At 33.0% G+C, this 16,515-nt stretch overlaps 1 pseudogene; it reads right to left on the reverse strand.

Annotated features, from left to right (window-relative positions):
• Nucleotides 1-9,272: 9,272 nt before the first annotated feature.
• On the reverse strand, nucleotides 9,273-16,216 carry LOC132314101 (thaumatin-like protein 1a; annotated as a pseudogene).
• Between the last annotated feature and the right edge of the window lie 299 nt (nucleotides 16,217-16,515).

Below are 16,515 nucleotides of genomic sequence, written 5' to 3' on the forward strand. Positions count from 1 at the left end.
AGTGTGCTATATAATGATTCTAAATTAAGATTAAAAGTACAGTGAAGTCTTTTAAATTAATAAATTGGTCTTGGGGCATAGTGCATGGCTCTATGCTAAAAAGTAAGACAAAATACAAGTATACAACTTAGTACGTTGTTACTGGATGGAAGGAATTAAATTGCTTAAATTAATGTATCGATTTATTGGACTATAATATGATTATAGAATTTATTTTAAATGCATGATAGAGTCATTGATGTATTAGATTTGATCTATGCATGTTCTGGATGGTAGTTGCTGAATTATTAATTGTTTCCTGCAACTATATGGTTTAACTCTTGGATTTAAATTGCTGAAACTTTAAATATGTTTCTGTAATTATTTGGATATTTAGTTTTGGACTGTAAATTACTTGCTTATTATTTATATATTGTAATTTACATGGATATGGAGCATTGTATGCATCAGTATGGGACGGTGACATACTAGGTATGGTTTAGCTCAAAACGTTAATTCCTACCTTATGGATTTTAATTGGTGAACAGTTTTACCTGTTCTATCAATTATATGGATTTTGTGGATTGTATGCACCGGTATGGGATGGTGGCATACTAGGGATAGACTGATTCAAAATACTCAGTCCTACCTATTTTGGAATAAAGGTACGGGTTATTAAATAAAATCCTCCTTATATATATAAGTCGGTGCAGTTGAATACGCCGAACGACTTCCTGGATTTCTTATGGATGAATGTGAACGGATTTTATATATATTATTATGGTACCGCGATCTGAGCTTGAGTTTCATAGTCGACGGTTAAGGTGCGTATATACAGTAGGATGCGTAACTAGTTATGTTGGTTGAGGTATATCCTGTTAGGCTTAGGTAGTCATGCCCACTCAGGTGCGTATTGCATATTGCTTCTATTCACGTTAAGACCCTAAGCACAGTTTAGTGAGCGTCCTATAGTGTGGATATATATTTATCTATTACGGACTATATAGATATGGTTGGGACATCTAGGATGTATCTGCGTATCAGGCCTCTGTTTGGATTGTAGTTAGGATAGAACTTGTTCGTGGGCCTAACCCACTATTATTTTTAGGTAACGGACGGTTCTAGGTCTTAGAGCTTGTTCGTGCTGAGCAGAGACGACCATTATTTTCAGGTAACGGACGGTTCCAGGTCTTAGAGCTTGTTCATGCTGAGCAGAGACGACTACTCATTCTACCGACGACGTAGGAGGTTTCTTCATGGTTTAGCAGTGGACTTCTTTTCAGTTGTTCGCTTTCCAGTATTGGTTTTGATTAGGGGTCCACCAGATGGATTCCCGAGTTGTATTGGAATTGGAAAAGATGGATGTATCAGATTAATACTTTATTTATAAAATTTTATTTTGAGGTTTTCAGTTTTGGATTATCATTCTAGTTTCTTTTTAGCAGTTTTATTTATTCTTGTTTATCTTATCTGTATTCTATGTTCGTTTATTACTAATTTGTTTGATATCCTCGGGTAATCGGGCGTGGGCTTGGCCAACCCGCATCAGGAAATTCGGGGGTATCACAATTCTCCATTTATGGAAAGCAAGTGGTTAATTAAATGAGCTTAGTGGTGATTCCAACACCCTAAGACCTCTCTTCATATCTCTTAAATCTCTATTTCTCACTAGTTTACTTTTCTTGCATTTTAATTAATTGAATTTTAGTTTAATTCAAACAATCAATCTCTCATTTGCAATCTTGTGATCCACTAGAGTCGAAGTTAATTTCCAACATGTATAATCACTTGGGACGATCCCTACTCACTCTTGCTACGTTAGTAGTAGTGTTGGTAGTGGTTTTAATAAATTTAAATTTTACAAAAAAGGCTTTTCTTGAACCACACATTCACTACATTATTTTGGCGTATACAAGCGGCCATTATCAAATAAGAAGAAGAAGAAAAAGAAGTAGAAGAAAAAGGGAAGAAAAAAGAGAAATTTGAAGGGAAAAAAATTAGAGTTTGAGTAAAAAAGAAAATTTTAACTTCCTTTTTTTTTTTTTTTTTTTTTTTTGTTTTAAAGGAAATCAAAGGAATATTAAAAGCAAAAGAAAAAGGAAAGAAAAATTTAGAATACAATTTTAGAAATTTAAAATTTTAGGAGGGGCATTAAATAGAAATTTTTCTTATAAATATACTAATTAAAATAAAAATTACTATATTTTATAGTGGGTGGGCCAAGCCAGCAGAGGCATGTGCCCCATTTGGGCACACACTGGCTCCGCCAGTAACTGCAACTGGTAGATGTAGACTATTGTATCTTAGGAGACAAGTGGCACATAGTCTATCAATACCATGCAGGGCGTAAATTCTCTTAAGAATATTGTATTCAATACTTGTCTCGGTCTAGATACTTTATTTATTATTTATTAATTTATTGTTTTAATTGTATTGTTTAATTAAATATCGAATTGCATATTTAATTAATAATTTCGTAACATATTATTAATGATCTCATGGCTTATTAGTATAAGGTTTGTTATATCTTAAATGTCAAATGAAACATATAATTTACAACAATCTTAAGAAAATTTATTTCCTAATTTGTTTTATTATATGTTTTTATTTAAGATATAAACAAGTAGAGATTATATTAATAATTGAGATATAAGAAAATAATGTTATAATCATTATTACATGATATTGTGCTAAATATTGATGTGTTCAATATTATGCGAAATTATTTTCTAAATATTGATGTGTTTATATATTATGAAGCATGTTATATAAGTAGATTATTGAATTATTTATATAATTCAATAGTGGTTGAATTATTTTAATTTTGTAATATGATATTATGTAGTATATTATATTGCTTTAAACATGTCCAACTAGAGGTGGAAAAAGATCTTTCGTTATTTTTATCAATGATTCCACGAGATAATGTTGTGTATATTTGCTATAAAGCAAAGATGAAACCTTAGAAATGTTTAAACATTACAAAAATAAGGTTAAGAATCAATTTGGCAAAAAGATCAAGATATTAAGAAGTGAGAGAGATAGTGAATATGAAATACCATTCGCTGATAGTTTTTCAGAATATAGTATCATTCATCAAAGTACCGCTCACATACACCTTAACAGAACGGTGTTGGTAAACGTAAAAACCGTACTTTAAAAGAAATGATGAATGCTATGTTGATAAGTTCTAGTGTAACTCAGAATTTATGGAGGAAAGCTTTGTATTCCGCAAATTATGTTCTCAATAAAATATTCTCAAAAGAAAACGTGACACTATATGAATTATGGAAAGGTCGAAAACCTTCTTATAAATTCTTAAAAGTGTGAGGGTGTCTAATAAAGTTGCAGTTCCTACTTTTAATAATAAATTTAAAGTGAGACCTAAATGTGACAACCTTGTGGGCGGGTGTGTTGTGGGTGGGTTCAAGAGGCATTGACAGGTTACCACACTGGGCGAGTGCAGGTGCATAGTCCCATATCGCTTAGTAAGGGAAAGGTGAAGTGCTTTTATGTGGTGGTATTCTCTCCAATTGGTATGAGGCCTTTTGAGATAAAATTCAAGAACAAAATTGTGTAGATTTGGGCCCAAAGTAGAAAATATCATACTATGTGGTGGAGTGGATCGTTACACAAAACCCTTGATAGGTTATGCTCATAATTGTGACGGCCCTGGTTTTTCAAGCTAGTGCGTCTTGTGATGACCCAAAAATTAACCTAGTAACGAATCTGAAATGTGGAAATGACAGATAAAACAAAGGTCTCTAGAGATATAAATCATCCATAAGACTCCAAAGGGACCTTCCATGAAGTCACGGAACATAAGGAGAATGAAAGAGAAAATGAGAGTCAAAACGGGCAAAATGGTCAATTTACAAATAAAAAGGAAAATTTGACTCTAAGAAAGTCAAATGAGGTCCATACAACCTAATTTAATCATTTCATAACATTCCAAGAGGTTCTAAGAAGTTTGGCCAAGGATCCCACGAAACACCGATTCCCGGTTCAAGCAAAATCTGACACTGTCTTACTAAAACATGAATAACTACCACTATGATTTAAATCTGAGAATGGGATTGGTACTATTGGAAATCTGACTCAAAATCCTTGAATTTAGGCTCAAGAATCACACCATTTGGATTGAAAATGAAGAAATTATGACCGTTTGAAGTCAGAGCAATAATGTTGTCCCAAAACTGAAGAGTAAAGAACTGAAGCATTTAGGTCGACCGAAATGGCATTTCGATCGACCGAAATGAACCTAGAATGGCCTAAAATCTAAAAAATAAAGGAAAATCATTTAGGTTGACCGAAATGAGGAACCGGTCGACCGGTTGTGACCCAAACAGTACATTAGGTACTAGAATTTGAGTTTTTACTGTTCAAATGGTTATAAGAAGCCATCGGTCGACTGAAATGGCATTTTGGTCAGCTGAAATGGCATTTCGGTCAGCTGAAATGCCTCGAATCTTGCTAAAAACTCTGCTAAACATGAATATTTTTGCAATGGAACCTATAAGATTCATTCTACCCCCACGCATAGGTCAAAAACTGATTTTTAAAGAAGATTGAACATGTGAAGATGTCAACAAGTATATTGCAATGGCTTAGAGCCTCATTACATATCAATTGTCCCAAAAACATAATTCATACATCCATAGTTACAAAAATGCTACAAAACACATGTTAAACACTTTGCATGGTATCAAAAAAAGGTGTGTCCATGACACATCATCCAAAATAAGTTAATTTAATCATCTATCCATGAAAAGTACTTCTTTATCTGTTCTCTGGAATCAAGAATCTGGACTGGACCTTCCTCATAGGTCACGTCCTCGTCAACAATAACATTTGTCCACCGCAAAATATGTGATGGATCAGGCTTGTATTTCCTCAGCATAAAAACATGAAAGACGTCATGAACCTTATCCAGATCTAGCGGCAACGCCAAATGATAACCAACCTCACCGACGCGTTCCAAAAATCTCAAATGGTCCAATGAACCTAAGAGATAACTTGCCCATCTATATAAATCTCAAAAGTCCCTTACGAAGAGTGATCTTCAGAAAGATATGGTCTCCTATCTCAAAAGACAAGGATCTCTTCCTCCTGTCTACATAACTCTTCTGTCTGCTCTGTGCGGTAGCCAACCGTTATCGAATCAAGTTGATCTTTTCTGTAGCCTCAATGACTATATCGGGACCCAAGGCAACGGTATCACTGACCTCGGTCCAATAAACTGGAGATCTGCAAGGTCTACCATACAACGCCTCAAAAGGTGCCATTCCAATACTGGTCTGGTAACTGTTGTTGTAGGAAAACTCAACCAAAGGCAAGTAGTCCTCCTAACTATCCCCAAAATCCAAAATGCAAGCTCGTAGCATTTCCTCCAATATCTGAATGGTATACTCTGACTGACCATCAGTCTGAGGATGGAATGCTGTGCTGAAATGAAGCCCCGTATCAAGAGCCTCCTGAAAACCCTGCCAAAAGTGAGATGTGAACTTGGGATCCCTATCCGAAACAATAGATTCTGAAACCCTGTGAAGCCTGACGATCTGCCTCGCATATAGCCCACTCAATATCTCTGCATTGTCTATCACCGCCATGGGTAAGAAGTGTGCCGTCTTAGTCAACCTGTCAACTATGACCCAAATGGCATCATTCCCTGCCTGGGACCTCGAAAGTCCTGTCACAAAATCCATAGTGATGTGCTCCCATTTCCACTCAGCTACTAGTAATAGTTACAACAATCCAGCTGGTCTCTGATGCTTTACCTTCACTTGCTGACAAGTAAGGCATCGAGCCACAAACTGTGAAACATCCTGTTTCATGCCTTTCCACCAAAACTGTCACCACAAATTGTGATACATCTTCGTACTACCAGGATGAACTGCGAGCCGATAGTGGTAAAAATCTCAAAGAATGTAATCGCGACAAGACAAGGAATAAATATCATCCCCTGGTATCTAAGTCCACCGTCTGAATGCAAGGTCCAACCCTTAACATTCTCGCCACCAGAAATCCGAGAGTGGATGGACTTCATCTCCACATCCATTTGCTGTGCCTCAATAACCTTATTGACTAGAGCTGGTTGAGCCATAAGGCTAAACAAAATAGCCGATGAAACATCCTCAAACATCTGCAAACCCAAATCTGCAAGCTCATCTAGCATCTTCCATCTACGAATGGAAATGCTAGCTAGAGTCCCCCGTTACTTTCTACTTAACGCATCGGTCACCACATTTGCATTACCCGAATGGTACTGTAACTCAAAGTCGTAGTCTTCCATGAACTCAACCCACCCGCGCTGTCTCAAGTTCAAATCCTTCTGAGAGAAGAGATACTTGAGACTTTTGTGATCAGAGAAAACCTCAAACTTCTCCCCATACAAATAGTGTCTCCACCCTTTTAGGGCAAAGATAACTGCTGCCAATTCCAAATCATGTGTCAAATAGTTCAACTCGTGAGTTTTCAATTGTCGAGACCCATAAGCAACCACGCACTCTGTCTAGATCAAGACACAACCCAAACTTTCCCACGAAGCATCACAAAAGAACCCAAACCACATTCAGGAATGATCAAAACTAGGGCCGATGTCAACCTGACCTTCAACCCCTGAAAGCCAACTCATAAGCCTCTATCCATATGAACTTGACCCCCTTGCAAGTAAGTTGAGTCATAGGTGCCGCTAGATGAGAGAAATCCTGAACAAATCTCTGATAGTAACTGGCTAGGCCAAGGAAACTCCGAATCTCAAACACTGTCTTCAGACGCTCCCAATCCATCACAGACTCAATCTTTAACAGATCCACTACAACACTGCCCCCTGACACGATATGTCCAAGGAACTTCAATTCCCGTAGCCAAAATTCACATTTCTCGAACTTTGCGTACAACTAATTATCCCTAAGGATCTGTAACACTATCCTCAAATGATACTCATGCGATTAGATGTAAAAAAAAAGGTTTTGAAGTTTTGAAGTTTTACTTTCTCTTAACACTATCTTTATCTAGTAGCCAACAACCCTAGGATTTGGATTGTGGAAAAGATATAGATGACTTTGGTAGCCGCTCTATCGACGAGTAAGATGGTCAACAACTTCGTTAGTTTGCAAAAGGATTTAGGTGATCGATGGTTTTTGGGATAGCTCATAACATAAGCTTTCATATCTTGCACTTACGGTATTCGGACTGTTTAGGTAACCGAATCATTATATATTATTATTTCCGTCATAACCAAACATACTTAAACATACAAATTTGCATGCTAAATTATGTGATTTCCCAATATTTTCTTACAAAAAATTCATGCTAATCAAATATTGCACGATTGAAAATTTAATTTCTTTCATTCCACTATTATTATGGTTACAATCTTTAACCAATATAAGAGCTTCTTCAACCGTTATGTATATATTTTTGTGTAAATCTGATGTGTCAAAGTAGATTTACATAAAAAATTTGTACTACCTATTTTTAGCTCCAACGGTTGTTTTATACCTTTTGTGTAAAAAAAAAAAAAAAAAAAAATCCCCCAATAATAACCAACCACATGTCATACCCAAGGCCCTACATAACTTTTTCAAATCTACTTGATTCACTTTACTTTTTCACAATTAAACCTTATGTTCCAATCCTCCTCAATTAGGAAAAAAATAATAATGTTCCCCTATATTTCACTTTCCCATCCCGCCAATAACAAACATTTCACGTCATCACCACCGGAATTCTAACTTATAACAAATAATAAAATAAGATTCAACTATGTAGAAACTACATGATTAAAATATATATCTAATCTTTTGCTAGTACATATTTATATCATTAGAATAGAATGTAAAATGATAAAAAAATCTAAAAAAACCCTAGAATCTACTGCGATGATAGTAGAAAATAAGATCAAACGAAAGTGATGAATCAAACTATGTTTATTAAATAATAATAATAATAAATAAAAGATGGTCAAGCAGTTCTTACCTTGCCGCCAGTTGCAGATTCTTCTCTATGGCACTCTAGAAAAGTGGGAAACAAAGATGCGTAAAGGAATGAGAGAGAAGAAAAAGAACCGCTAGTGGGAAAGGGGGAGGAGAGAGAAAATACGCTTATATGGCTGTGTAAAATTGCTGTGTAAAATACACAACCCTTTTACACATTGGTAATGTGGCAGTGTATCTTAACAGACTTGCTAGAGATGAAAAAAAATTACAAATCATATGTGGTAATTTATATTTTACACAAAAGGGTTTTTTAACAGACCGCTGGAGATGCTCTAAACGACCATATAGGTACGTAGCAAGATTTTATCAAGTCTTTAATGCTCCATTTGGTTAAATGAAAATAGATAGAAATTAAAGAAAGGAAATACCAATTTTCAAGTTTGGTTAAAAGGGAAAGGAAAAGTTTGAGGAAAGTTTACCTTCCATAACCACTTAACTCTCTGACAAAATTTTCCTACAAAAAAAAAAAAAAACAGAAATTTTTTGATTTATTGAGAAAATTTTATGAACTTATAATAATATATGCCCTTTATTTTATGGTAAGTTTCAATGTTATTGAAACCATAATTTTCTTAAAATGTAGATCAAATGCACGATGAAAATTTTATTTTCTTTGATTCATTTTACTTTCTTTCACTTTCACTTTCCACTATTAATTTCCATCTAAGCAAACGTATTTAAACATACAAATTTACATGCTAAATTATTAGATTTTCCATTCCCCTGCGGTTCATTCACTTTACTTTCTTTTACTTTAACTCTTCAGTCTTCCTTGTTAATTTCCATATATCCAAATGGAGCTAAACATACAAATATACATGCTTAATTGATAATCAAGCTAGCACTATACTCCTTGGTGTTCAATGCTGATTATTGATAACAAACATACACAATAAAATGTTTATTACCTTCCAAAGATAATAATAATAATAATAATAATAATAATAATAAAATTCTTATATTTTGAACATATTGTCCTATTGATTATACAATGAGCATAAGAACATGGATACTTGCTGATCGATTGAGCAGAGAATTACAAATAGAACTCACAATACTTGCTAATCAAATGGATGCTAGGGTTAATTTGCACACTGATTCAATGTAAGTGGGAAGATCGATCGATCTCCTCCACATGTCCATTTTATTTTTATATTTATTGTACACATTATTTATAGGTCAAGTACTGTGACTACAAGTACAAATTAAGACATTAAGATGTAACTTACAAGAGAGAAATCTAAATTGTTTTAGCTACTACTAAGCAAAAAATTCTCTCGTTTGTCCCATTTCTCATAGACAAAATGTAATAGCATAGTTAGGTCCACCATTGCAAGTAAATGTGCTAGTTTTGTCATCAAAGGCATGTAAGAAATTTCTACACAAATAGAATTCATGGTCTAATGCATAAATTGATAGAAGAGACATACCAAATATAGAAACTCAGTTTGAAGAGATTACAACGGAAATGATCTTCAACCCTCTCCTAAATTTGCAAAACTGGATAATGGACTCCAGGATTTCATTTGCTTATATAGTAAGGGTTGGGACTATTTCAATATTTACGTAAAGAGATGTGTTGGTTCCATCAACCGACATAACTCTTTATATATACATATGTGACTATTCATTCAAATTCATAGCACCTTTAAGGATTAATATGGTGTAGGACACCTATATTAAATACATGGATAACTGTATATTAATTAATTATAGTTAGACTATTATTTTTGCTTACATTCTCCCACTTAGTCTAACAATAATTAATTCCGATCACTTCAAGATCAAAATGATCATAAGTGTACTCCAGAAATAAATCCAACTATTTATAAGAAACACCTATATATATATATATATATATATATATATATATATATATATTAATTTAGAGTACCTTTGAGTCAATTAATAAAGGATCAAGGGCGTCATTATTTCATTAGTGATATAAGACAACAATGGTCATTGATACTAACAAACTCAACTCCAAAGTCATATATATACAGTATGTGAAAATATTTTAATAAAATTTTCATTCCATACATCGGTCCTACCGTGTCTCAATAAGGACACACCGTGTCTCAAAACAGGACACTTAAGTCATAAAATTTTCCATACACACGTTTACTAATATGGAAAATGTAGTAAATTAGGATAATAACTATGATCACAAAATAAAATTGTCTTTACCTGAGCCAAATACAACCTCCCACTAACTAAGTAAATTAATGTTGTCAATGAGAAATTTGCATGCTTACTATACAACATTAGTGGCAAACCCTTAGTTATGGAATCAACAATCTTTTGTTTGGTATCAATGTGCTCAATCAGACACTAGCTGGTTCTGATTCCTCTATTTCACAACAAGGTATTAACGGTCATATTTTTCGACTAACTTGAACTCTTGTTGTTTCTTTAAGACAAGACTGTAGTAGAATTATTGACTTAAAGTCCATAACTGATATTTTATAATGCATGAAACGTGGCCTTATAACATGCAAATAAAATCTGCTCTATCACTTATCATAATAGTAAAATAATACTTGAAGCAGATTTGTATAATGTCCTGACAACTAGCAAAGTCAGTTTCCACCACCCCAAAACTGTCGGTCTTATTATAAAATATATGGTTCTTAATCCTTTGTAGATACCTTATAAATTTCTTTGCCGTTTACTATAGATCCAAACTAGGATCACTGCGATATCTGCCTTGCAAATGCTATATTTTAATTAACCATATACAAAACCTGAGCATACATTAGATTCCCAAAGGTATATGTAATTCCTTTTATCTAATCTTACTCTAGGTATTTCTCGACTATTGGAATATCAAATTCTCACACTTACAATGAGTGCAATTTCATTTTTATAGTGTTACATGTCAAATACTTTGAGAACTCTATCTTAGAAAGTTCTTTGTGACAATCCAAAAATTTCACAAGATTTATTTTTGGTGAAACTTAATGCCAATAAAAAGGCTTCATCAACACCTTCATTGCAAAATCTTTGAGAAGTTAAATTGTTTAATCTCATGTACAATAATGTCACAACTGTCATCGACATTTAACACTAAGATGAATTTTACTCCCATTGACTTTGCGAATATCTAAAACCACACGTTTATAGTTTAATTGATGGGAATGTCAACTAAACTTTCCAGAGTTAATTAAATAATACCTCAAAACAATTAACTCTGAATGGAATCAACATAATATTTCATTTGGGCCGAAATTATCATATGTTAGTCTCCCACTGGTGAAATAATTTTCACCTTTGAAGCTAATTAATAATAGAAAACATAATAACAACTTATACTCCTTTGGGCATAGTGAGTCATCAGTTGTGTCTTCTACACCAATTACCTTAATCTGCTTAGCTGGACAAACTCAATGACCCACCTTTGGGCTTGATCATTGCTCATCTCTGCTAAACGCCAACACAATCCTTTAACTTTAACAAAATAACAATTTTGCGATTAGCTACAAATATCATTAAAATTTTTATGAGTATGTCACTTTGGTAACTAAACACTCGATCAAACTTAACGACACTTGTGCTTAGGATTGCAAAATGATTCAATTTTCCCGAATGAATCAAAATATCATATACATATTATGCAATAATATGAAACATGAGGTGCATGCATAATTATGTATATAATTTCAATAACATATATAATTTAACAATTTATATATGCGATGAGACCAAATATTTAATCATTAATTATGCCATATATATCATTAAAGATATAAAATATTTAAATAGTGATGCATGGCATAACTAATTAATATTTATGAAAGATTATTAAGGAACAAAATTAGATCTAAAACTTTATACAATTTATACATGCTACAAAAAGAATCTCAGTACTAAAATTGAATTATGAATCTTATATCAGTCATGTATTTTTTTTTTTAAAATAATCTTCCACACTATAATTGAGTTTGTTATAGGTCTATAGCAGAACACATTTAGGATACCATATACATAACTCTTGGTGCAAAGATCATAAAGCGTATGTACGGGTGCATGCAACATGCATGACTCTGTAGGTACAGAGACATGACTATTGATTCAAATCCAAAAAGACATGTGTTGGTTTAAACCCAAAAAGATATGACTTTTGAGAATTTTGATTGAAATTCAAAAGACGTGATATATATATATTGATTGAAGTTCAAATCCAAAATGATATGCTTATTGGTTTAAACCCCAAAAGACATGACTTTTGAGAATTTTAATTGAAACTCAAAAGACATGATATATATATATATATATATATCGACTGAACAATTTGTAACCCAAACTGAAAGCAAGCACTGGTATGTTTCAACCTACAACTGTCATAAACAATCATACATAACTTCGTATGTGATTAACAGATAACCTTCACATGGGATCATACATAAATTAAAATAGGAAATATTCACGTTGTTATGAACACCAAATAGGAAATATTCACGTTATCATGAACACTAAATGGGAAATAATATTCATGTTATTGTGAACACCAAAAAGAAAATAATATTCACGTTGACGTTGTTGTGAACACGAAGTAGAAAATATTCACATTGCTGTCATGAACACTCCAAGACAAATGGGTAAAATTTTCATATCTATTTGAATTACTTTTCATAATTCATTAGTATACGTGACACCACTTTTCATTATCTAAGTATTCGTTGATAAAAGAATCATTTGTATCGGTGGTTATTGAGATAACCAAACGGTGTCTATAAATGACACACCTTTGTTAATATATATATATATACAGTGGCGTTCAATTGCTCCCTAGTCAGCATAGAGTAATATACTCATTTTTAATCCTGATCTTAGAATCTAATCCTACGGTAATTAATTAGTCAGTGTTTCCTTTTTATAGTTAAGGCAATTGCTTTTTTTTTTTTTTTTATTACCATTATGTATTATTAATAGGAAATGACAAAACTAGACATATTTTTAATAGAAACAAATTAAACCAAATAGGTTAGGATTTCCTTCCCATCCAAATTCTTAAAGCATACCAATTAAAAATATTTAAAAAAATTAATTATTTCCAATTCCTTCGACGATAGAAGGTAAAAAGGCAACCACATCTGAAAAAAATAAAAGTAATGAAATTTCCAATCCTATTAACTTTGAATTGCCACGATGCATTTCACCTCCATCACCACCATCTCCGCCGCCGCCACTGCCGCCACCTCCACCATCGTCGGCGGTGGTGGACGTGGCCACAGTGGCGGCGGTGAAGGTGGCAGCAATGCCAAGGTAGGTGGTGAAGATGGTCCATTCCCTTTCTCTTTCATATTTTATATATTGGGTTACATGATTTGATGATTTTACTTGTCTTTGAATTCATTTTTATGCACACACATACAAATAAATGTATTTTGAGAGTACAACATTCCTTTGTAATTGGATTATTCAGTAAGTAATTGTTTCACAGACATAAATTAATTGTGAAGTTGAAAAAGGGACGATTGTGCTTTAATTTTTCAATTGGTATGCTTTGAGAATTCCCTGGCTGAACGGATAGGAACAAAGGGAATTGGAAATAATTAATTTTTTATTTTTAATTGGTATGCTTTGAGAATTCGGATGAGAAGGAATTCGTATACAAGAAAATCATAACCAATTTGGTTTTAATTTGTTTCCATAAAAAACATGTCTAGTTTTGTCATTTCTTATTAATATCTTAATTTGTTTCCATTAAAAACATGTCTAGTTTTGTCATTTCTTATTAATAATAAATAATGGTAATAAAAAAAAAAAAAAGATGCAATTGCCTTAAATATAAAAAGGAAACACACATTAATTAATTACCAAAGGATTAGATTCTAAGGTCAGGATTAAAAGTGAGTATACTATTCTATACTCTCTAGGGAGCAATTGAACGCTACTATATATATATATATATATATATATATATATATATATAAGCCACTTTCAACAATACAATTTTAGCACAAGTTCAAACTTAATAACAACTAACAAAACAATGTATATATATGGGGATATCAACATAGACCCAACCATCCCATATATATACGAATACAACTTTAACAATTATACGAACACAACATTTAACAATTCAACTTTCTTGATATTCCTTCCCTTCAAAATGATCATCATAATTTGAGAAGGACTGTTACTTTACTTTCACTTAAAGTAGATGGGTTAATTTCATGTGTAATATCTCCATACACAATGAAATAATATCAATTTAGCATTTTCGTATATTCTCACACAATTTTTATGCCATACGTATACTTTTAATATAATTTGTAATCCAACTGGTGTTCTATTCTATTTCAAATTCATAAACACATCAGGAATACAATATACTTAAAATATTCAGAATTCATGCATTATAGTCCATGTTGGCTCTGATACCACGTGTAAGAAATTTCTATACAAATAGAATTCATGGTCTACTGCATAAATTGATAGAAGAGACATACCAGATATAGAAACTCAGTTTGAAGAGATTACAGCGGAAACGATCTTCAACCCTCTCCTATGTTTGCAAAACTGGATAATGGACTCCATGATTTCATTTGCTTATATAGTGTGGGTTGGGACCGTTTCAATATTTACGTGAAGAGATGTGTTGGTTCCATCAACCAATATAACTCTTTATATATACATATGTGACTATCCATTCAAATTAATAGCACCTTTAAGGATTAATATGGTGTAAGACACCTATATTAAATACATGAATAACTGTATATTAATTAATTATAGTTAGACTATTATTTTTGCTTACAAGGCATAGCTATAAGCCAAAGGACACTTCCCTTCAAAGTACTGAGAGTATTTCATTGGTGGACAAGTCGCTTCTGTGTTATAAGCTCTAGTGCAACAATATTGTGGCTGATTAAATGCTACGCATGCACTCTTGCAACTAATTGTGGCACCATCTGAATTTTTCACAAGGTCAGTCGAACACTCAGCATTGAGGTCGACTGGGCATGAGGAGGTGTTGCAGCTGCCGGTTCCACCTTGTGGGGTGATGGAAACCGGTAAGTTGAATCAACCTTAAATTAAGGTTGGTAAGTTGAATCAACCTTAATTTTACTAAGGTTGCTGGAGGGATTGCACCGGCACCATTGCAACCTATCTGACTGGAGGCACAGTCGGCAGTCTGACAGGTGAACTTCCCACTGGCGTCCGTGGAGCAAGAAGTCCATGCCCAAACCGACCCGTCCACGGGGCAGGCACATTGAGGGATGATGAGGCTTTAGACGCTAACTCGAACCCCGTTGACGATAATTGAGCGCCGCCACCGCCGGTAAGGGTTCCGGGCCAAATGGTGTAAGGGCAGTTGTTTGTGAATGTGAATGTGGCTGAGTGAGCCCCTGTAACACACACAATATATAGTTAAATGTCTCACAGTACCATTCATTGGAATTTATATATAAAAAAAAAAAATTGCATTCAGGCCTTTTAAAAAGAGCCGCTAAATACTAGTCAAATCAAAACCATTTAGATAAATAGGCTTCACATAAATATTTACTTTTTAAGAAAAAGAGGTGTCGTTTTTTTTTTCTTTTTTTTTCTTTTTTTTTTTTTTTTTTTTTCCATGAACAATCATATAGTACTTTTTAGTTCATTTGTTCAATTTTTCTTCTTATATATCCAAACTTTCTTCAAATTGTAACTTCTTATTTTTCTACAAATAACATTATCAGTACAAATATGGATTCTTTTAATACCATACTAGGGTTAAATTAACATATTTAAAATAATTAAGAATATTTTGCCTTAATATTAACATCATGAAATTGTGTTCCAAATATTGAAATATATATACGTGTACATATAAATTAATATTCACGCACATCATGCATTTGAGTTCAAGTCCCGTATAAGTGTGAATGTGTGAGTTTATCATATAAAATGTGGATGAAATTAATTTTGGTCCACAACTTGAAATCTATAACAAAAAATATCAACTTTTTTATACAAATTAATTTTGAACTTTGGAACATACATAGTAATGTTTGAGAGATAATGACACACATCATGAATGCCTACTACAATATTATTCACACACGCATATGTGTGTGTATATACATATATATATATATATATATATATATATATATGTATATGTATAATATCAGAAGAGGAAATTTAGAATAACTTAAAAAATAAGAAAACAAAACTTACAGGAATCAAAAATGGTGGCAAGGGCAAGAGCGCCGAGAAAAACTTTAGCGTTCATCATTTTCTTTAAAAAAAAATGTAATGGTGAGTTCTATTTTGTGTAGTAATAGTATAGGGTTGTAGTGTTATATATATATAGGGTTTGCTTTTTGGATTTTTTAATTTAGCATTGATTTTTTTGTACAAGATTATTAATGTAATTGGAAAACTTGACGAGTTCAATTTGAAATTTTGGTCATGCATGAACCAAGTACGTGGTTCTCATTTTCTCAAAATTAATAACATGCACCTAAAAATTAATAACATGCCCTAAAAATGCACCTAAAAAATTAATAACATGCACCTAAAAATTAAGTTTGTTAGACAC

Source organism: Cornus florida, unplaced genomic scaffold (assembly GCF_030987335.1).
Source record: "Cornus florida cultivar Cherokee Brave unplaced genomic scaffold, ASM3098733v1 CherokeeBrave_3.0.0_Hap2_Chr06, whole genome shotgun sequence".
NCBI classification, from domain to species: Eukaryota; Viridiplantae; Streptophyta; class Magnoliopsida; order Cornales; family Cornaceae; genus Cornus; species Cornus florida.